The sequence below is a fragment of the Triturus cristatus genome, chromosome 4_2 (genome assembly GCF_964204655.1).
Source record: "Triturus cristatus chromosome 4_2, aTriCri1.1, whole genome shotgun sequence".
NCBI classification, from domain to species: Eukaryota; Metazoa; Chordata; class Amphibia; order Caudata; family Salamandridae; genus Triturus; species Triturus cristatus.
In genome coordinates, this window is record NC_140586.1 from 31,103,954 (window position 1) to 31,125,612 (window position 21,659).

At 44.0% G+C, this 21,659-nt stretch overlaps 1 protein-coding gene across 5 annotated transcripts in view; it reads left to right on the top strand.

The window, feature by feature from the left end:
* The first annotated feature begins 987 nt into the window (after positions 1-987).
* The window catches only part of IKZF4 (IKAROS family zinc finger 4), a 218,582-nt gene continuing 197,910 nt past the window's right edge, over positions 988-21,659 (top strand). For all 5 annotated transcript variants that reach the window (XM_085600282.1, XM_085600281.1, XM_085600284.1 and 2 more), the window contains exon 1: positions 988-1,228. The gene's annotated coding sequence lies outside the window, so the exon portion shown is untranslated. The remainder of the gene's footprint in view (positions 1,229-21,659) is intronic.

The window sequence follows — 21,659 nt, forward strand, 5'->3', positions numbered from 1 at the left end:
GACTTCCTTGCAAATTCTTTCTTCACTTTCTACAATGACAACAGGCTCTTCACTGTTCCGGTTAAGAACAATCCTTAGCTTCCCTTGATCTAACCATCCTTGTACTGATGGGCCAGACTTGGATATATATAGCTTGCATAAGGCTTCTCTACCTTTGAACATTAAATTTAGTCTCCTAAATCCCTCCAAATCAATGGGTTCCCCAGTGAATGTTTTCATGGAGATGTCTGGGCGTTCTAGCTGTTCACCTAGATTGGGCATACCAATCAGTCAATAGGTTCCTTTATCTTCACATCACAGATGGTTGCACGCAGGTTCTGCTGTGTTGGCCCTCGTCGCCAACTTGTAAAGTACATGCACAGCAGTGATTGAAGCAAACGTCTTTATTTAGTTATATACAAACACAGCATGAAGGTCGGGGGAGAGGAGGAAGCGTCAGGTAGAGGAGGTCATCAGCTGGCGTCTGTCAACATTCCAGAACGCTCAGCTGGTGACAGGGGAGGAGGGGGATACGGAGGGTGAGAAGGGACAAATGAGTACAATGAAAACACAACAACTTATATAGAAGTAGACTCAATTCTAGGCGGGTGGCCGCTAAATTAAAGCAATATTTACTCAAAAAAAACGTGATTTCCCCGCCTTAATCGAGTCTGCTGGCCTGCATGCACAAATTTTAATTTAGGTTGAATTGAGGGGTCGCTGTTACTGCCCTATCGACCTCTCAGACCTTAGGGTTGTTGTTCTGCGGCCCCGTCCGCGTTTGAAAATGAATAGCCTATCGCACTGGGAATTTTCCAGGTCTGTAAAACCCCCGTCTGTTCTGTTCACTTTTATTGAGCGCTCACCACTCTGCGCATTTTCTTGTTGCTGCTGTCTCGATTGGTCAGCTTTCTCTAGCCCCGCATCTTAGTGTCGTTGGTTGTCTGGGATGTGACTCTCTAGCGCACAGTCTGCTCTCGGTGGTGTCTGGCTACTGGCTGCCGCCGCTCTGGCCTAACAGCCCTCTCTCTCTGGTGTCTGGCGCTCGGTGTTCTCGGCACTCGGCTCTTCTCGCCTGTCTCCCGGCAGTGGGACCGGAAGTTGTTGCCGGTTCCCGGATGGAGGAGGCGCCGCCGGGGGTTCCCGTCTCGGGCCGCAGCGAGATTCGGTGAAGAAGAGGTGGCGGGCCCCGGAGCACCCTCTCCCGGAAGTGGCAGGAGGCGCGGCCCCCGGGAGAGGAGGGGTGCAGGTAAGGAGGCAGGGGAAAGGGGCAACTGACGGCGGAAAGCACCTCTGCAGGGAAGGACAGCAATACACATCACCAAGCAGAAAGGAGGGGGCGGTGGTGGGGGCCCTCAGTTATAAAGTTGAGAGTGAAATTGGGCGAGGGTGCACAGGTGAGGGACTACACAACAACACAGAGGTCAGCATCCTTTGTCTATCCCGACCACCTTAAATGTATTAACCTGTTATGCCCACCTTAAAAGAACTCCCGACGATCAGTTAGCCTTGGGTATTTATTATGTAATTTTACATAGCTCGTATATTACCCGGAAGTGTTAACCTGCTTTACAGGAGAGCTATTAGTCAATTCCTAACAATCAAAAGTTGCACCGGTCTTAAATCCAGAGTCCAAAATGGGAACAAGTTCGAAGCAATGTAAAGGTAGAGGGGTGATGCCCAAAGTAGGGCTCAGAAACGAACTGAAATGTTTTTCAAACAAGAGGACTTTCAGTTCGGATTTAAAGATTGTTCAAGAGACTTCTCCAGTTTATGCACCCTAACATGAGTTCTGTGACCAGGCCACTTTACTGAAGACTCCTCCACTGTATCCATACTGAAGGACTGTGAACAAGACTTCCCACAACTGAATTACCTTATAAGACTGATCCAGCATATATGTATTCATGTTTTGTTGCTGGCTGTATACTTGCCCCTTTGCCACGTAATGTGCCTTTCGGCGTTTTGTGTATTGAGTTTCTGTAGTTAGACATAAAGCATTGAGCAGTAGGATGAGCAGCTTTCCATTTCCACTTTGCAGAACACTTTTTTGCATGTGGAGATGGTTTGCACATGCTGTCACTTTAGAAAGCGTTTAATTTTGGGAAGGGAGTCTGAGTCACTGAGCCTATGCCACTAAATAAGACCCCTACACCTGCTCTTTACGGTGCCGAACTCTGGAGGCATAGGGCCTTAAAATCCCTGGAAATTGTAGAGAATAGGTTTCTGAGGCACGTGCTGAGCCTTCCAGTTAGTACCACCTGGTCCCGTTAAGGTAAGATTTGACGCTTAGGCCAATGTAAGAAAGAATTGCAATTAGACCTTTACTATACTGGAGAAAACTATGGGCAACTCCTGAATTGTTCCACTACCACTGTGGCCTAGAATACATGTTAAGTATCCCAGGGACTGGCAACCTTGCCTGGATTAAATATGTTAGAGACAATGTGCTAAGCATGGGGCTAGTAAAACTCTGGGAAGATCTGGGAGGGAGGAGAGTCTGGTCTATTAACCAGCACATTGTAGCTTAAAAGGCGCCTCAGGGAACTCAAGTGTGGTATGCTCTTGTCAAGCGTGGCCCGGGTACTCTGACTGACACCTTTCTAAAGATAAAGGACTCTTACAAAACTGAGCAGTTCTTAGATGAAATTGAACCATATGTGGCTAGGAAGTTGTATGTCCATTTCAGGCTTGGGTCAAACCAGTTCGAACAATCACGTTGAAATGGGTGAGTTCAGATAGACCATCTGAGACGGTCTGCCCATCATGTGGCCTTAGTAAAGAAACGGTGGCTCATGCCCTGTTTTTTTGTTCTGAGTATAGAAGGGACAGAGCCAAATGGAGCATACCAATCTGCAGGAGCCTAGGAACCACACTGTACGTAGAGTCCAGCAGAATTATACTTAAGGACTCTAGCAAGCACATTGTTTTGCAGTGTCTAGGTATCTATTTGCAAAGTGGTGCATGAGCAGGAAAAATGTTTTGTTACTGGCCACTTAAATGGGTAATAACAATGTATGGCCGTTAGGAGAACCTAGGTTGGAATACTGTTCATCCCGATACTCCAACTAACCTTAACGTCTAATCTCTTAGCACGCTGAGAGAGCACTGGTGCCTTGCATCGGGTTGATGGTTTTAATATTTGGCCTCTGGAAAATCCAGGCATTTCCCTTCTCATGCAGTGGCTCCTTTGTATATATACACATCAATGGATAATGTCTCATTGATTGTTTTTAACTAATTTTAATGTATTTATAAAACATTTGTAGGCCATTTTAATTGTTTATGTACAGTGTATATAGTCATATTGATTTCTTATCTTAATGTTTTCTTTTTATATGCATGTTTCTTTTATGGCCTTTGGCTGAAATAAGGCGTATGACTGACTACTAGAATTCAGTGACCAGTCTGCATTACTAAAGATGCTTGCATTGTATCCATCATGAACGACTCTCAAAATATGTCCAAGTGAAAAAATAATTCTCAATAGGGATTTCTTTAACACTCCACATGTATCCAACATAAACCTCTCTTACAGCTACTTTTGGAAACAACGTATCTAACATTTTCAAACTTGGACTTCCCCAAACTTAATTGCATATAAAACCGATCCAATATAAATATTTGTCTTGTTACAGGCTGTATACGCACCTTTTGCCATGTAGTTAGCCTTTCAGTGCTTTGTGTATTGAGTTCTCTGGTGCTAGACATAAAGCATTCAGACGTAGGATGAACAGCTTTCCATTTTCACTTTGCAGAAGACTTTTTGCATGTGGAGATGGTTTGCACTGTCTGTCACTTTAGAAAGCGTTTATTTTTGGGAAGAAAGTCTGAGTTATTGAGCCTATGCCTAATTCTACTAAATAAGACCCCTATCTCTTCAAAATATATAGATCGACATGACCAGCCCTGAGATTTTTCCAGGACACATGCCATATTTACATGCTTTATAGTTATGATTTAATCACATCTTCATGGCTAGAGTTGACAGGTAATAAAAGTCTGCACCCTCACTTTTCTAATTAATAAAATATCATGACACATTATGTAGGCTCAAGTGCCGTCTTCGCCATTCAGCTATGTTTTCTATAAAGATTTTCAGAAGTATCACAAATGCATAATTTCCCAGATGATGGGACATTCCTGAGGTAACTAAGTTGTATTTTGTATAGACAGCAAACTGGTTACACAGCATGGGCTTATTGAATGTGTATAGCAATTTACCCACTGTGATAACTTGGGTGGAGAAACTAAAATGAAAAGGAGCATCTAAATGGCATACTTTCTGTGTTGGGCTCCGCTGCATATCCAAGGACTAAGCCATGCAGATTTCGTCTTTGTCGCCTCATGGTGCTATGTCCCATTAAGAGAGGAGAAACTGTCTTGCTTCCTGCAATCAATGTGTTATTGGTAGATCTGGATGTTGCCCTGGCTTCATTTTCCAACCAGTGATGGATCTGGGTATTCTTATGATAATTCTTAAATTCCAGACGGTTTTGTTTGATTAGTTCAACGGTGATAGGATGTATTCATTGAATAGTGGGTACAATAGAAAGAAGCCCCGTACGATGCTCTACGTGAGAACCTTTGGCTTGAAGGAGTGACAGGTCTCATCCTGATTATTGGACTTTGGTTGAGTAGGAATGATTGAATTCACTTCAAAGCATTGCCTCATTAATTTAATTTTTTTAACTGAAATTCAGTTAAAAAGATCTTCTGTTTCGTAGTCTGTGGAGTGAATTAGCAGCATCAGTATTGCCTTTAAGTCTTGACCCAGGTTGATGAGTTTCTTTTGTTTGTTCACTGTTGCAATTTTAGTTGGTCTCATCAGCCTAAATCCTGATTGATGGCCGTGGAGCGAGTTTTGGCGTTCCATAAGTTGTGGATTTTATGTGCCATCCTATATTTGGGTTTTCTTATTTTGGGATAGCCTTACAAATATCTAGGAGTTTATGGTCTACAGTTAGTTAAAGTTTTTGTAAGGACTGTCATGAAAATTGCTTGTTTTCACGGTTTAGAAGCGTATCCCTTGAGGGTGTATGTGTTCAGGATAACCATTAATCAGGTGCAAGTGTGTGGTGAAAGCTCATGAAGCACAATGCTTGGCTTGATTCTTCACGCAATCCCAATGCTTAGCTCTTACTTGCTTCATCTTCTCAGATCTCATACATGGGATGGAAACAGTTGTACTGCGGCATGCGATATGGGAAGGGGTTGAAGGTCCAGGTGTTTAGCTACTCCTTCCTCTGAAACTTCTTTGTGTCGATTAACTTAGTTCACTCTTTTTGCCCGTCAGAGTTTTCTATTGTATCTTCTACTATGCATTTCACAATGGATGCACCTCACATTAAAAGATTCATCATGTATACCCACCTTTAAAAATGGCTTGTCTTTAAAAGATGCAGAGTTTAAATAGAAATGACTTATTCATTTTAGCAATGTCTTTCACCAAAGCAGTCCTTTTTAGAGTTAATAAGTGTTATCTACTTACACGTTTTAAGTCCACTCTCTATTCTCGTTCGTGTCTGAGTGTCTTTGAAAGTGCATTCAATATGTCATTAATTCGAACACACTGTGCGGTTTTCTACCCTTTTAGAAATGCATAAGAGCCAAATTAGTTGCCAGAATAAATTTCACTTTAACTCCTTTACTGCTGGGTTGCTCTTGTACCACATACATTCTCCGTTGTTTGTACGCATAACCTGTGGCTAGATTGTTTGTAATGTTCAGGTAGTCATTTTAGTTTTCCTCCAGTCGTCCTCATATAAGACTCCTTTATTTGCTTCCTACTCTCACTTAAGGGCCCCTTGCCTGTTAGGACCGTTATTAAGAAAGGAGTGCTGATTTCAGCGATGTTTCTCAGCCATCTCCATTTCGAATTCCGGTGGTTCTAATTAGGGATCTTATCACTTGCCTTGGTGTGACAAAACAAGCTTGCATTTTTGGTTATATTTGTAGAGTTGTGTGCTGAATAATTTGTATTCCTGAGTTAGTTCAGCAAAGCCTTTTCAATACAGTCAGTATCCCACATATCCCCCTAAGTTAGAAATATCTACAGTGTCCCAGCTTGTGACACCTTTGAGCTTGTTCACCTGTTCCATCCAATTCCTATGCCAGAGTGTCTTTTCCTGTGTCATCTTTCTATTCCATACCACCCATTTGAGTGCCTTTTTACAGCTGTCAATAATCACCCGGGCAGTCAGTTGTAAACTTCTACCTATCTTTCCTTCATATAGTGTACCTTGCAGGACTGTCTCCGTCAGTTATTCACTTTCAATTTGGTTGGCTGAGGCTGTTGCCCCCTCATTTGCCAGGTGCACCTTGGCCAGTTAACTTTATATTTTGCATAATGGGTAAAACGGATGTCGAGCAGCAGCGCCTGACCTTTTAGGCATGGAGGCAAACGTGGCAGCCCATGCCTCCTGACGAACAATCGCTGGGCAATGGGGAGACGTGAGGAGTGATTCCTCCCCCTATCAGCTGAGGACATTAAAACTATTTTGCTGGATATGAGAACGAGCATCAGTGCTATTGATCACAAGTTAGACTTACCCCTTAGGTGCATGGATGATATGAAAGTTCGTACGGATAAGCAGCACACAAGACTGTCTGATGCTGAGCAGCACATAACTTATGTCGAGGATGTGCACTCACAGCAAGTTAAAACTTTAGAGGAGTTGAAGGTGGATCTATGCAGGGTACAATTAAAGAATAAGGACTTGGAAGCCAGGTCCAAGTGAAATAATGTTTGCATTTTTGGTATTCCTGAATCTATGGCTGTGGGGCACACAGGAGATTACATGGAGAAGTTACTTATTACATTATTTGGCGCTGACCACTTCTCCCAGTCCTTTGTGATAGAGCGGGCACATTAATCACTGGCCCCTCGCCCTGTCCCAGGAACCTCTCCTAGACCCATTATTGTTAAATTCTTAAACTACAGGGATCGAGTGCTTCGTCTGGTGCAAGAGGCTAAGGAGGTGCGACGTGAGGGTATGCACCTTTCCTTTTTTCCCGACTTAACGCAATCCGTTGAGGATGCTCGCAGAAAGTTCCTTCCTGTGAAAAAGAAACTACAGTAGCGTGTCATTACATATACCATGCTATATCCAGCCAAGTTGCGTTTTTACTGGAAGGGAAAGCAAAAGATTCTCACTGAATCCGCCGCAGCATTGACTTTTCTACAGGAACAGACTTCATCGCATGGAACATTTTCTTCTCATTAAAATACCAATGCCTCTTGATGAGGTTTACTGACTGTCCACTTATGCTTTTTTCATAAATGCAACAATGTTTGGCCTGTTATTTCCATTCATGCTAATTGCAAATTCCTGGTTTCTTGTTCTATATGCCTGTTGTAATGCTAGCATTGACTGTTTTGGGATTAACATCACATCCTGCTGATTGTCCTGTTTGATTTATATGTGTTTCTGCTGAGTATTAACATTTACATCAAGGGTTCCTACAATGGTTGGCTGACTGTAACCTCTTTATCAGTGCTCTGGCCGCCCCCTGTTTTAGACCAAGCGTTATATTTTGGAGTATGATCCTTGCTACAGTTTTTCTTTCCTTTAGATTCTACTATATTCACTGTTTGGGGATATCGCTAGGAGTTTATGTCCTGGTGTGGGCAGGGTAGGTGGGGGATTACAAGGTGGCTCGGCATCATAACAACCCTATATCCCTCTTTTTGCATCATATTGGCAGTATTTTTACACTTTACTACTAGTCCCGTCCTTCCAGGTTGTTATGGTACACACCCTTGATCATTGTGATCTTTTCATCAGATTTGTCACTTGGAATGCTCAAGACCTTAATAATTGTCTAAAATGCTGACAGACTTTGGCCCTTCCCACCCACAATTTGACCAGTGGGTGAGACTCAGGCACTCACTGTTACACCGATTTATCTGTTAAATCAAGTTGTTGGTGCAGGTTGGTAGATCCTCCTGAGTATGTGGTAAATGAAACAAAATAATAGCGCTATCCCTAACTAGTAGGGAGCTTCCCCAACCGCCCTCAAGTAAAATTAGTTCCCCATAGGTATTCAGGTAATCAAGTGAAATTTTATTTCATTTCATCTTCTTTCGTGAATCATATTCATTTTCATCACATAGAATCCATCCCGATTATAGGTTAATGAACTTTTTTTCCTTAACATGACTGCACCCAATGCATTTCGGGCCACGCCGCTCATCAGGGGCTTGCTCCTACAAAAATAGAAGAAACTAGGCTTTATGTCTATTGGGGTACAAGGCTAGCAAAAAGTTAATCATAGATTCTTAATTTATCCCCAACGGCTACAAATTAAATAAAATAAACGTGGTGACCATACCTATTCACGTGATATATTCATGCCATCTGCTTATCAAAAAACCGTCAAAAGTGTGTTCCTATCCTGTGTATACCGTGTACTTTGCGTGTGTTATGAACTGTTGAAAATAAAGTGCAAAGCTTGAAACAATAAGTGAAATGCCATGCTGAAATCCGTCCTTAACGTAACGCCCGATGGTGAGTAGTGCATGCAACCATACTCATGTGGTGTGCGTGAAAACCGCGATTCACCAATCCTTCTATTGCAAACTTTCAAACGCCTTGGATAGAGTCACCAATAATCGCGCCAAGAATTGTCAATTCTATTAAGGACACAGAGGCGAAGATTCGGCTCTCTCTTTACTGCAAATTAACAGCAACCAATAAGAACATTCATAACATAGTGAAAGTAAAACATTCCCAGAATGCTTAGCGTCACATTGTAAACACCATAGAGACTAGCCCTATAAGTAACTGTCCACACCGGAACACTTCCTCTTTCTTTGCCCACCGATCAGAGTCCAACTTGAACAAAATTATAGTCCCAAACAGCAAAGATATCTTGATTACAACAGACCAGAGATCCAACAGGAACTGTAGAACGTGAAGGTCGAAGACCCTTCCATTCCAACAGAGCGCCGGGATATTTTAATCGCCTTTCTGGTCATTGTCTGAAAAGAGAAAGGTATACTCGTAACAACCGTTTTTAATTTGCATCTCAGGGAGGGTAACATGACAGTTATGCATCATAATCAGTACCCTGGGCAGGATAATCTTCGCCTCCGTGTCCTTAATAGAATTGAAAATTCTTGGCGCGAATGCTAGCAAATTTTTTATTCTATTACAGGACCGGAGGCTTCAGATTATGCTAGTTTAACGCTTATCCAAAACAACAGAAGCAACATCACCCACAGGTTTGTAATAAAACTGTTTTGAAGGTGGAACTAGAAGACCAATCAGCTGCTTTCATGATATCTTGTACACTAGTACCCAACATAAATGATTTGGAGGCCATAGCACCTCTGACTGAATGCGCTCCAAATAAATCAGTGTCAACACCGGCCTCTGACATTACATATCTAAGCCACCTGGCAATCGTAGCAGAAGTAACCGGTTTGAAAGGTTTTTGCAAAGCGATTAGCAACCTTGAACAACCATCTGGTCTGAGTGACCGTGTAGACTCTTCATATACTTTAAGGCATCTGACAACACAGAGTTTTTCATTTAATGGAAAAGCATTGTAATCAATAGATTTTGAAAAAGTTTTAGTGCGAGCAGTTATCACAAAAGATACACCTTCAGGAGAAAATATTCTACCCTCCAAGTCTAACACTTTAATGTCAGAAACCCTGCGACATGCAGACAAGCATAACCGCATGGCCAACTTAGCTGACAATTGTTTCCTTGACAGTAATTCATTTCTAGGCCATTGTTCAAATACCTGCAATACCATAGATACATCCCATAAAGAGGTATACTTAGCCTTAGGAGGGTTTGCTAACCGTATCCCTTTGAGGAGATTACACACTATTGGATGCAAACCGATAGGCCTGCCTTCTAGATGCGCATGACCCGTGGAAATAGCTGACCCGAAATTGTTCACCGGTCTATAGGATTAACCATCCGCGGCTTTTTGTGATGTAAAATGTGAGAGATATCTGCATCCATGGGATCCAGGTGCCTCTCCAAGCACCAACTCAACCAAGCCTTCCATGCGGAACTGTATCTCTTCCTGGTAGATGTGGCCCAGGCTTGTTGGATAAAACTGGAAGCTTGCTCCGAAATTCCTGGCAACGAACACTGTTGCCGGAAAGCTTCCAGGCCATCAGGGACAGCTGTCCCGCGAGGACTAACGGGTGGAGCTCCCCCTGAGGGCCCTGGAGTATCCTCGTGAAGCACGGGAGCTGAACTGGAGAGTCGCACGCCATCTCCAACAGGACAGGGAACCATGGCTGTGACTTCCAAATCGGAGTGACCAGCACAATCTCCGTTTCTTGTCGAACCACTTGACTCGCAACCCTGGGTATTAGGATGAACGGGGGAAATGCATACTGGGTGCTCTGAGACCAGTCCTGAGTGAAGGCATCGGTCGCTTTCACTAGAGGATCTTGCCTCCAAGTGAAGAAGAACTCTAGTTGGTGATTCAGCCGAGAGGCAAAGAGATCTATTTGGAACGGACCCCACAGCGACTGGAGCTGGCGAAACAGGGACGGATGAAGTTTCCAGTCGCTGTAATCTTTCAGATGACGGGATTGCCAGTCCGCTATTGCATTGTCTCGACCCGGAAGGTACTCCACAATCACTGTGATCTGATGCGCTAGGCAATAGTGCCAGAAGTCCTTGGCAATCTCCGCCAGCATCTGGGACCTGGTACCCCCAGTTTGTTTATATACCTCACAGCAGAGATATTGTCCATTCGTAACAGAATACAACACAATACCTTCCTGGGTGAGAGAGTGCGAATCGCAAATGAACCCGCCAGGAGCTCGAGGCAATTGATATGCAACTCCAACTCCTGGAGAGACCATCTGCCCCCGTGGTCACTTCCCCGCAGCGGGCTCCCCAACCCCTCCTGATGGCATCGGACTCTATGATCACTTCCGGGAGAGAGCCGAAGATCGCCCAACCATTCCATGCATCGACGTGCGCCAACCACCATTGAATCTCGGGCATCGTCTGACAGTGGGACTCGATCCGAGTAAGACAGGCCCTTTTGTAGGTGCCTGATTTTGAGACGTTGAAGGGCTCGGTAATGTAAAGGTCCCGGGAAAATCGCCTGTATGGATGATGCCATTAGGCCCACCAATCGAGCGATCGCCCGTAAGAACATCATTTGTGTGTCTAGAGTTTTCCTCAATTCTTTCTTCAGGTCCCTCAGCTTCTGCTTGGGCAACTGAAGCTGGGCCGACTGAGAGTTGATCACAAATCTTAAAAACTCCAAGCACTGTGTCGGAACCAGAACTGACTTCGACCTGTTTATGACAAATCCCAGACCCTCTAACAATGTCATTGTTATCTGCAGGTGAAGGGTCGCAAGGGAAGCCAAAGACGCCATGATCAGGACGTCGTCGAGGTAAACTGTTAAGCGTATTCCTTGCTCCCGAAGAGGTGCAATCACCGGTTTCAGTAACTTGGTGAAGCACCAAGGAGCTGAGGAGAGACCGAAAGGCAGGACCAAATATTCTAGGCGTCTGCCGTGCCATTGATACTGAAGGAACCTGCGATGAGGCGGGAAGATGGGAACTGTCAGGTACGCATCTTTGAGATCAAGATGCACCAACCAATCTACTTGTCTGAGGATGTCCGCTAGGAGATGGATCCTCTCCATCTTGAAGTGACGGTAAAGCACAAAGGAATTGAAGTCTTTCAGGTTTAACACTAACCTGTAACCGCCGCCCCTCTTCTGCACCAGAAAGACATTGCTGCAGAAGCCCGCAGGCCCCCTTTCGCAGTAGGCGACTGCGTGCTTCTCCAGCAAGTCTCCTATCTCGCAATCTATAACAAGTTCGTCTTGTTGGGAAAAATACAGACGGGGTGGGAGATACTCCTGCAAGGGGGTTTGAAAGAAATCTATCTGAAACCCCTGCACTGTCTGGAGAACCCAGGCGTCCTGAGTAATGGCGCACCAATTGTGAAGAAAGTGGCGAATCCGACCCCCTAAAGGATAGAGGGACAGAGACGGAGGGCTTACCTTTTGTAATTTGAGGCTGGAAATTTCCCCTCTGCCCTCCTCGCTGGAAACGGCGCAGATGGAAACGCCTTGTCGGATAATGTGCCTCCTCTGGTGTGATCCTGGTAGTCGCCGCGACCGCAGCCGTGACCCCCCCCCCCCCCCCCCCCCCCCCTCTAGGGGGACCTTGCTGGTATTGACGGCCTGATGAGCGGCCCCTGCCTCGCCCGGCCTTTCCAAAAAGGCCTGTGTGAAACACCCTTCTGATATTATTTGTCTGGGCCTTGTCCAATGATGTAAAAGTCCCTACATATTTGTAGACATCTTTTACAAAACGCTCCCCGAACAAGAGGCCGTCTGCTAAGGGACCTGGTTCAGCAGATGCTAACTCAGTTAAGTTGGTACCCATGCGCATCAGAAGAGACTTCCTGCGCTCTGCTGATATGGCGCAATTCGCGTTGCCCAAAAAACAGATAGCTCGCTGCGTCCAACAAGCGAGGCTATCCGGGTCAATAGGATTGCCGGACTCCTTCGCTAACAGGGCTAACTCAAGGATCTTGGACAGGGGGATGGTATCCAACAACTTATCCTGGCATCCCCGCCAGGCCCGATTGATGCCTTTCTTAGGATCTTTCTGAAATTTCTTAAGGAAAGCCAGCATATTTGGGTCAATAGCGGGAGTTTCTGCGACTTTGTCAGGTACATCTGGGCGCGGACATACCGACCGAAGTCGGTTCCTGACTTCTCTGTCGAAGGAGCGCCTCAAATTCTGGTGTATTTAATCCGCGACCTCCGGGGGAGGTGCTCAATCAGATGACCTCGGATGTATGATCTCTTGTGGGTTGAAATCAAAGGGAGTGGAGGGCTGATAGACTGGGGGGATTGGGGACGGATAGAAGACCTCTTGGCCTTCTTTTTCTTGGGAGACTCTGTATGACCAGTTGAGTCAGTGTCCGTACCAGTATCATTAAATACCTTAGACGATGAAGGTAACGGGTTGGAAGGTTCAGCATAAGGATGATCACATGTAGAAGGTGGAGGGAGCTTGGACAAAGCCTGTGCGTGCGGCCAGCTGGACGACTTGGTATTAGCGGCGCTACCTCCCTGGGAGGACATCGAGGAACTCCCAGCATCCTGCTGGAGCATGCCATGTCGTTTGGCAAAATTCTCCAATTGCGCCGTAATCTGCTTCAAAGCTGCTACAAGCGCCTTGTTAACAGTCTTAGGGACCGCTACTTCCACCGCCTTACTGACGGAGTCTTGAACGGAAGCATCAAGGGCATTCACATGGTTGTCCTCCAGGAGGGTCCATGCTCCTCCTCATAGTACCCATATTCATCCTCCTCGAAATAGGCCCAGTCTTCCATCGCCATCCTTAAGGCGAGAGACTGTATGTAAAATCAGCAAGATCCCAAAGGAATCAGTCATGGGGGAGCAGTCCTGGTGCAATAATAAATTTAGCAGTTTAAATTGCTCCTCAGCAAAGCGGTAGTCCGAGAAAGCCCATAGGGCAGAAAGAGCCAAAATTCAATATAATAGCCTGCACACAGCTAAGGCCTGCCTTAATCTCCAGCCCAGGGTAGGCGTCAGTCAGGGTAGCAGAAGGACAAGCCTGAGCTCGGGACCGCGTTTGAAAAAACGCACGGAGCGAGGAGGAACGATAGTGAGCGTCGCATAGCCCAAAAGGATCCCAAAACCAGCCCAATTGGGCTACGCGACGCGAGGCTCTCCAACAATGCGGTCCCAATGAGGGAAGGCTCCGCGCACCGCCAGGAAGACATGCGGTGAATTTTGACGAAGGGTAAAGGCAATCGGAGGGTGAGAGCGTGTCTAGAAACTAACCGCCACCCTCCGAGAGCCCGGTGCAAGCACTAGCGCGATACTGTAAGCCACCGTCTTTTAGGAAATTCGCGCGCAATAACTACACAGTGCATTAATTTAAATTCAAAATACAATATACCGAATACAGTATAGAATAACCAATATTATTGCATATCAATTGAACAATCACGAGTTATGGCAAGAATGTTATCGCGCACTTAACTCTGGGAGGAGCAGCAAAGAAGGAGGAGGTGTTCCGGTGTGGACAGTTACTTATAGGTCTAGTCTCTATGGTGTTTACAATGTGATGCTAAGAATTCTGGGAATGTTTTACTTTCACTATGTTATGAATGTTCTTTGTGGTGGTTGCTGTTGAAATGTGTGGCCACTGTAGAGTTCTGATTTTTTGTTCTTAAGTTACTTTTGTGCTCATAGAGTCGTGTCTTTATTTTTCTCTCTGTTTTTCCGACATACACTTTTCCACAAGGACATTTCAGCATATAAATGACGTTGCTGGTGTCACATGTTGCAGTAATCTTAAGTTTGATGGTAGTCTCCCGGATGCGGTGAGATAAAATGTTCCGTTTAATGATGGAATTACAAATCCCGCAATTCATACATGGTAGTGTGCCTCTGTTTTTTTTTTAGATTTTTTAACGTGTTTTTTGTTCAGTATTTGTTTGAGATCGTCAGTGTGCATTTAAACAAATCTAGGTTGGTGTTCAAATATGTTTTTGAAGTCCGTTTTCATTTGTAACATCGGCCAGTATTTTTGAATTGCAATCTTTATCCTGAAACTATGGGTTGAGAATTCTGTTGATATTCCTTTTAGTCTGAGTAGTTGTACGGTAAATGATTTTTTAAGGAAGGTTGATGGAAACTTATGTGATGAAGTAGGTTATTCCGCTCTGTTGGTTTGGTGTAAACGCTGGTAACTAATTGATTGTTTTGTTTGATTATTAGAATGTCCAAAAAGGTAATTTGGTTCCTACTGATCACTGAAGTGAATCCAATTCTCTTGTCTACTGAATTTAGTATCTCAATTGCCTCAGATAGTTCATCTTGTGATACCTTCCATAATATAAAATTGTTGTCTATGTAACAACGGTACATGATGAGATTGTCAGTCCACTGTTGTTGGTTAAGAATATGATCGAGTTCGAATCTGTGTATGAACAAATTGGTATAAGCTGGTGCGGCACAGTTTCACATAGATGTTTCAGACAGTTGGGTAAAGAAATCATCTTCCCATTTGAAATAACTTTGATATAATGTGAAGTGTAGTAACTCCATGAGGAATACTTTTGAGATAGTTATCCCTGTCAGATTGTTTCAAGAAAGATTCCACGGCTTAAATTCCCAAATTGTTAGGTATGGCTGTGTATAGTGATCTTACATCAATCGTGCATAACAGTATGTCTTGTGTCCAATCTAATTCCAATTCCGTACTTTCTAGAATGTTTAAGAAGTCAGTGGTGTCCCTCCGATATGTAGACATGTTCCGTACCAATAGTTGCAAATGTTTATCCAAATACTTCCCTATTGTTTGGGCATTGATTTGACTGTTGATACGATTGGTCTAAATGGTGGTTTTAATGCATATTTGTGGATTTTCGGAATCATGTATATGTAAGGAATGCCAGGGTTAGACTTGATGAGGTATGTCTTCTCTTCATTGGTAATAATTCCTGTGTCAATCTCCTTGTCGATTACTTCCGAACGTATTCTTTGAAATTCCTTTGTGGGGTCAAAGGACATTTTCATGTAGGTATTAGTATCTTTCACATGTGCATTGAAGTTTTCCAAATAGAATTCAGTATTCATAATGTTAAGTGCACCACCCATGCCAGCTTGACTAATGGTAATGACGGAGTTTGAGGCTAATTGAATTAAAGCCTGTTTCTTGTTGCATGTGATGTTAGTTCATTTAGATCGCTTTTGTTTGAAAATAGTACATAACTCTAGTTGCACAACAGCTTCAAAGGCGTCTAATACTTTGTGACTGGTTGGGGTGCGAAATTAACTCTTGTTCCTTAATCATAACAAGGTGTTGCTTTGTGGACGTTGTTGATGTTCCACGATGTTTTCAAAGAAGTGTCTCAGTCTTAAGGGTCGCATAAGTTTGTAGAGACTGATTTGTGGTCCCAAGATGTTTGAATGGTCCGAGAGCGTTTGAAAGTTTGGGATATAAGGATTAGTGAATTGCGGTTGTCAAGCACACCACACGAGTATGGTTGCATGCACTACTCACCATCGGATGTTACGTTGTTGATGGATATCGGCATGGCATTTCACTTATTTTTTTCAAGCTTTGCACTTTACTTTATTTTCAACAGTTAAGAACACACGCAAAGGACACGGTATACACAGGATAGGAACTGACATTTGAGAGATGTTTTTTGCTAAGCAGATGGCATGAATATACCACGTGAATAGGCATGGTCACAATGTTTATTTAATTTAATTTGTAGCCATTGGGGATAAATTAAGAATCTATGATTATTTTGCCAGCTATGTACCCCAATAGACCTAAAACCTAGTTTCTTCTATTTTTGTAGAAGCAAGCCCCTGATGAAGGACGTGGCCCGAAATGCATTGGGCGAAGTCATGTTAAGGAAAGAAATGTTCATGAACCTATAATCAGGATGGATTCTTTGTGATGAAAAAGAATATGATTCTCGAAAGAAGATGAAATGAAATAAAATTTAACTTGATTACCTTAATACCTATGTGGAACTAATTTAACTTGAGTGCGGTTGGGAATGCTCCCTACTAGTTAGGGATAACGCTATTATTTGGTTTATCTTTTCAACCGCCATCAGGTGGATATTATTTTTTTGCAGGAGATTCATTTATTTACTGGTTGAGAGTCGAGGCTACTTATTACGGGGCCCCTTTCAATACTTTGCATCCTACTCCTCCTATTGTAAGGGAGTCTCCATTATCACAGGTTAACAGATGCCCTTCAACACCGTACGCCCTTTGTTGACCCTGATGGTCGATATCTACTGTTGCAGGGCCTTATTGGTTATACACATATCACACTACTAAATACATATGGGCCCAACATTGACAGCCCTGATTTTTTTCCACTCCGTGCTTAAGCATTGTTTTGGTAGTTGACCCACGTTCAATTATCCGGTGGGGGAGACCATTATCTTGTACTGGACATCGAATTAGATTTTTCTGATCCACACAAGCATCACATTACTAAGGCTCTTGCAGCCTTTCTCAACACTATAGCACAGTTTGATATGATTGACCTTTGGCGATCTTTAAATGGTGGGTTTCGTAAATACACCTAACACTCCTCTGTCCATGACGTCTCATCGCGGCTTGATTTCTGGGTGAATTCATTTGATGTTGTGTGATGAACTAAAAGTATCCAGACCCGACCCAGAACTTTATCCAACCATTCCCCGGTGATATATAGCAAAATTACCCTACCGAATAGATGGACACGCTGATAGTTATGGTGTCTTCAACCCAAAAATATTCTAGACTCTACATTTAAAGAAGAGATTCGGGCTGCCATCAACGATTATTCTGCACTAAATAAGGGCTCAGTAAATTCAGTTGCCACTTTTTGAGAAGCCCTGAAGGTTCTTATTCGGGGGGAGTGCATGGAAAAAGGGCATGGTATCCTCAAATCCATAAGAGGTAGACATGCGAACCTAGAACATGACCGTCGCTCCCTGGAGAAACGATAACACTAAGGACAATAGCTTCTTAGATCCCATGTGTTGACTCCTACTCGAGTTTCAGGAAGAGGCTGAAAGAGAGGTAAAGTTTCTGGGTAAACACTCACAGGCTAGAAGGTATGGAGAGGGCGATAGGTTGGGGCATACTCTTGCTATGTCACTCAAACCCAAATGGGCGGCTACTCATGTTGGACACATCTGATGGGCAATTGGTGTACAACCTGGTGGGTATTTTACAGGAATTTGTCACTCTCTATCAGAGCTGTCCACCTCAAATTCGCTGGCGGATCCTGCAGACGTTTTCACTTTTTTAAGTAGGCGGACCATGGCATGGTTGAATCAGGCAGAACGGGAGCTTCTCTGTCAGCGCCCAACCACTGCATAGATTAAATGCATCATTAAACAACTGAACAACGGAAAAGCTCCGGGGAACGCCAACCAACCCATCGAATTCTATAAAACATATGCTGATTGATGTGCAGTCTCACATACCTTTGGCTGTCTATGAAGAGGCGTTTCAGACTGGTCTCCTAATGTTGACAATGCGGGAGTCTATTATAATCACACTTCTCAAGCCAGATAAATATCCATCTAGGTTTGAGTCATATCGCCCCCTCTCACTTAATAATGCAGAGAGCAAGATTCTTGCCAAGCTCTTGGCAAGTTGGCTACTTACATTGATGCCGAGACTGGTCCATCCCGACCAGTTCGACTTTATTCCAGATCGATCCACAGCGGATTATCTTCACTCACATTTGCCCTCACACACCAGCTAAACCCAGATATCCCAACTGTTGCCGCGTTTTTAGATGCCGCCAAGGCATTTGACACCGTTGAACTGCCTTTTTTACTTATGGTACAGTCCAGATTAGGCCTGGGCGGGGCATTTGTAAAATCGGTTCTGATTCTGTATATGGCTCCCTTGGCTAGGCTGCGTCTAAATGATGGTCCAACTGAGCTGTTTATAATTGATAGAGGAACCCGGCAGGGATGACCCCTTTCACACCTTCTTTTTGACCTGACCGTAGAGCCCATGGCGTGCGCTCTGCATGAGTTCCATTGCAGCCGAGGGGTGACCATGGGATTCTGTTACACAATACTACCCATGTATGTAGATGACAGGATGCTGGCAGTCAAAGATCCTGCTGTTAATTTGACCCCTATTATTGAGGAAATCGTAGAATTTGGCAGCTGGTTGACAGGAATTTGGGCCTCCAAATTAATTGGATCAAGTCTATCATGGTTCCGCTAACCAGAGGAGCCACTAGACTGGATATACAATACCAGTTGCAGTGGCAAACGGCAACCATTAGATACCTGGGTATCCTTTACAATACTGCTATTCCCCCAGTGATCTGGGAAAATTATGAACGCAATATGGAAACCTTGCAATCCCAAGTTGAGCTTCTGATCACCCTGCCTCTCTCTTTGGTGCATGGAGTGACTTTGATGAAAATGATTGTCTTGCCTAAGCTGCTCTATCTTTTTAAGAATATTCCCATTCCTTTAACCAAGGTCTTTTTTTGCCCAACTTTGCTCTCTTATGATTAAACTGGCAACGGCGGGCTGACAGTCGCAAGTAGGATGGCATATATTACAATTCCCCTATCATAAAGGGGTCTTTGCTGCCCCCCACTTTGAGGTGTACCATCTGTTGACACAGGTACAATTCATCCACCACTAGTTCCATGTTATTATCGAGCGAGGCCTATTTACTCCCACTCCTCTGCCTGCTGCCCTATATGTGTCTTTACCGAGACCATCTCAGGAAATTAACACCGTCCGGTGTACTGTTTGGTCGTGGAACAGGCTGTCCTTTTTACGCAATATTTCAATCCCCTGCTCGTCCCAGGTGCCTATCAAATACTTTCATATGCTGCAGCTTGACTGTACCCCGGAATTGCTACGATTTCTTGAAAAGAAAGGTATCAAAACATTAGGCAATCTGTTCATAGCAGAAAAGTTTAAAACATAACAGGAATATTTGGGTGACTCCACTGCTACATTACTGGATGTTCTTATACACGGCAGATCTCTCATGAAGTCTGCCACCTTTTTATTACGTTCCCAGACGAGCCTCCGATATGGCCTGTTTAAGCAAAATTACTTTCTAACCTGATCCCATTTAAACTTATCACGAGATTGTATGCTGCAGTGCTGGATTGTATGCCTACTGGAAAAAAGTCTGTTGGCTGAGTCATTTCTCTCCCCAAACATCCATTCATTCAGTAGTCTTAACTGAGCCGCCCATCAGTCTAATTGAATGTCAGCCATAACCAGACCGCCTTAATACCTGGGTAGATGGCAATTTTCAGTTGTTATTCTGGGGGTGTTTTATGCACGTTAAAGAAGAACCCCAAAGCTGCCAGCTAGCCCCCCTGTAGAGGATGAATACATAATTTATCCCTGTTGATCAGAAGCCTGTCTATTTCACCACATTTTTTCAGGAGTTTAAAGAGTTGTTGACTTGACCACTTAGGATATCTGACATGCAGTAGCAAACCATCAGCGGAGAGTGACACACAGTTATTAGATACATCCTTTTCGCCAGGTCAACCGTACAGACCCAGAAAGTGAGTAGCTTAATAGCTAGAGCAACTAATAAAAGTGAAAGTGAACAGCCCTGTCTGGTACCACGTAGTATAGCGAATAGTGAAGATGCTTTTTCATGCACGTTTATCTGTACTGTTAGGTCCGTTTATAGTAATGAAGCATACCTCATAAATGTTGACCTGGTGTTTTCCGGTTCCAATATCTTAAAATCGATTTTCCAACTAAGTGCGTCTAAAGCTTTTTCAAAGCCCATCAACATAACTGTGGCTGGCCCCAGTAGGGTATTTCTTTTTGCCGTAGGCACATAGTCAGTGATGTCTTAAGGCATAGGCAATCTCTAGTGCCTTACAGTTTCTCAAAAATAAAATGTGCATTGACTCAGTTTGAAGAAAAGGTGAAATAAACAGTTTTCTATTGTAGGAAGGTAGGATCCTTCTGCATGGTTACCCCCACTTTTTGCCTGGTGTTATGCTGGTTTTTGACTAGTCTGACTGGGATCCTGCTAATCAAGACCCCAGTCTATCTGCTTTCTCCCTAAATTGTTGTGTTAGTACCTAGGTACAATCATGGTTGGATACAGGGATACCCTTATCAGTCTCTAGTACATGGTACTAAGGTACCCAGGGCATAGGTTCCCCCGGAGGTCTCTCATGGGCTGAAGCATGCATTATGTCACCTAAGAGAGACCATGCAAAATGGAACTACAGGCCTGACATTGCAGCCTGTGTAAGTTGGTGCTTGCACCACTTACTTAAGATATAGGTTTCCTATATCTAAGGGTCACTGCACTTAAAACCATTCACCCCTATAGCAGGCCTTTGCAATCCTGAAGGCAGGGTGCTTGGTTCTATGTGAGAGGGTGCCCCTGCATGAGCAGGACACCCCGATAGCCCACAGAGTCCATTCTCCCGGGTTGTCAGTGAAGCAGCCATATATTATATAGAGGGGTACTGCATGATTATGCGATGACCATCCCGAAAACGGCTGCAACAAATCCTATCATGTTTGGTATCAAAGATGTTGGAATCATACCCCCACACCTTAAACAGTGTGTGAGGTATATTTCCAAGCACAAGAGGAGCCCTTCTTCAGGCTCTGTGTTCCTGGTGCCAACCTTCTAGACCCAGACAGCACAAAATGGTTGCTGCTGACCAGAGACACATTTCTGTACTCCTCCTGCTGCTGAGCCAAGCTCAATCAGAGAAAGGTGGAACAATAGGCATCCTGTCACAGGGAGGTGTGAACACCTCCCAGACAGGATTTAGTGTATTGGGACGTGGTGGGTGTGCTTGTCAGCAACAGAAAGTCTGCATTCGGGTCACACTTTGTGTCTGTGTGCATAGTCCAGTTTAAACCAGAATGTACCCTGTCTTCTGATCCTTCTTGATTTGTCTTCAACATTCTACACGGTCAAACATGAAAACCTCATTGCTCTTCTTCAAAAAAGGATGGGGCTATCGGGCCCTGTCTTAAATTGGTTTGCCCCGTTCCTACGAAACAGAACGCAAAGAATCGAAGTTAACCACTCCCTTGCAACCAGTACCCCAGTCACATTTGGAGTGCCTCAAGGTTCCACACTCTCGCTTTTTAACCTTTTAATGGAACACCTCTCTGAAATCCTGA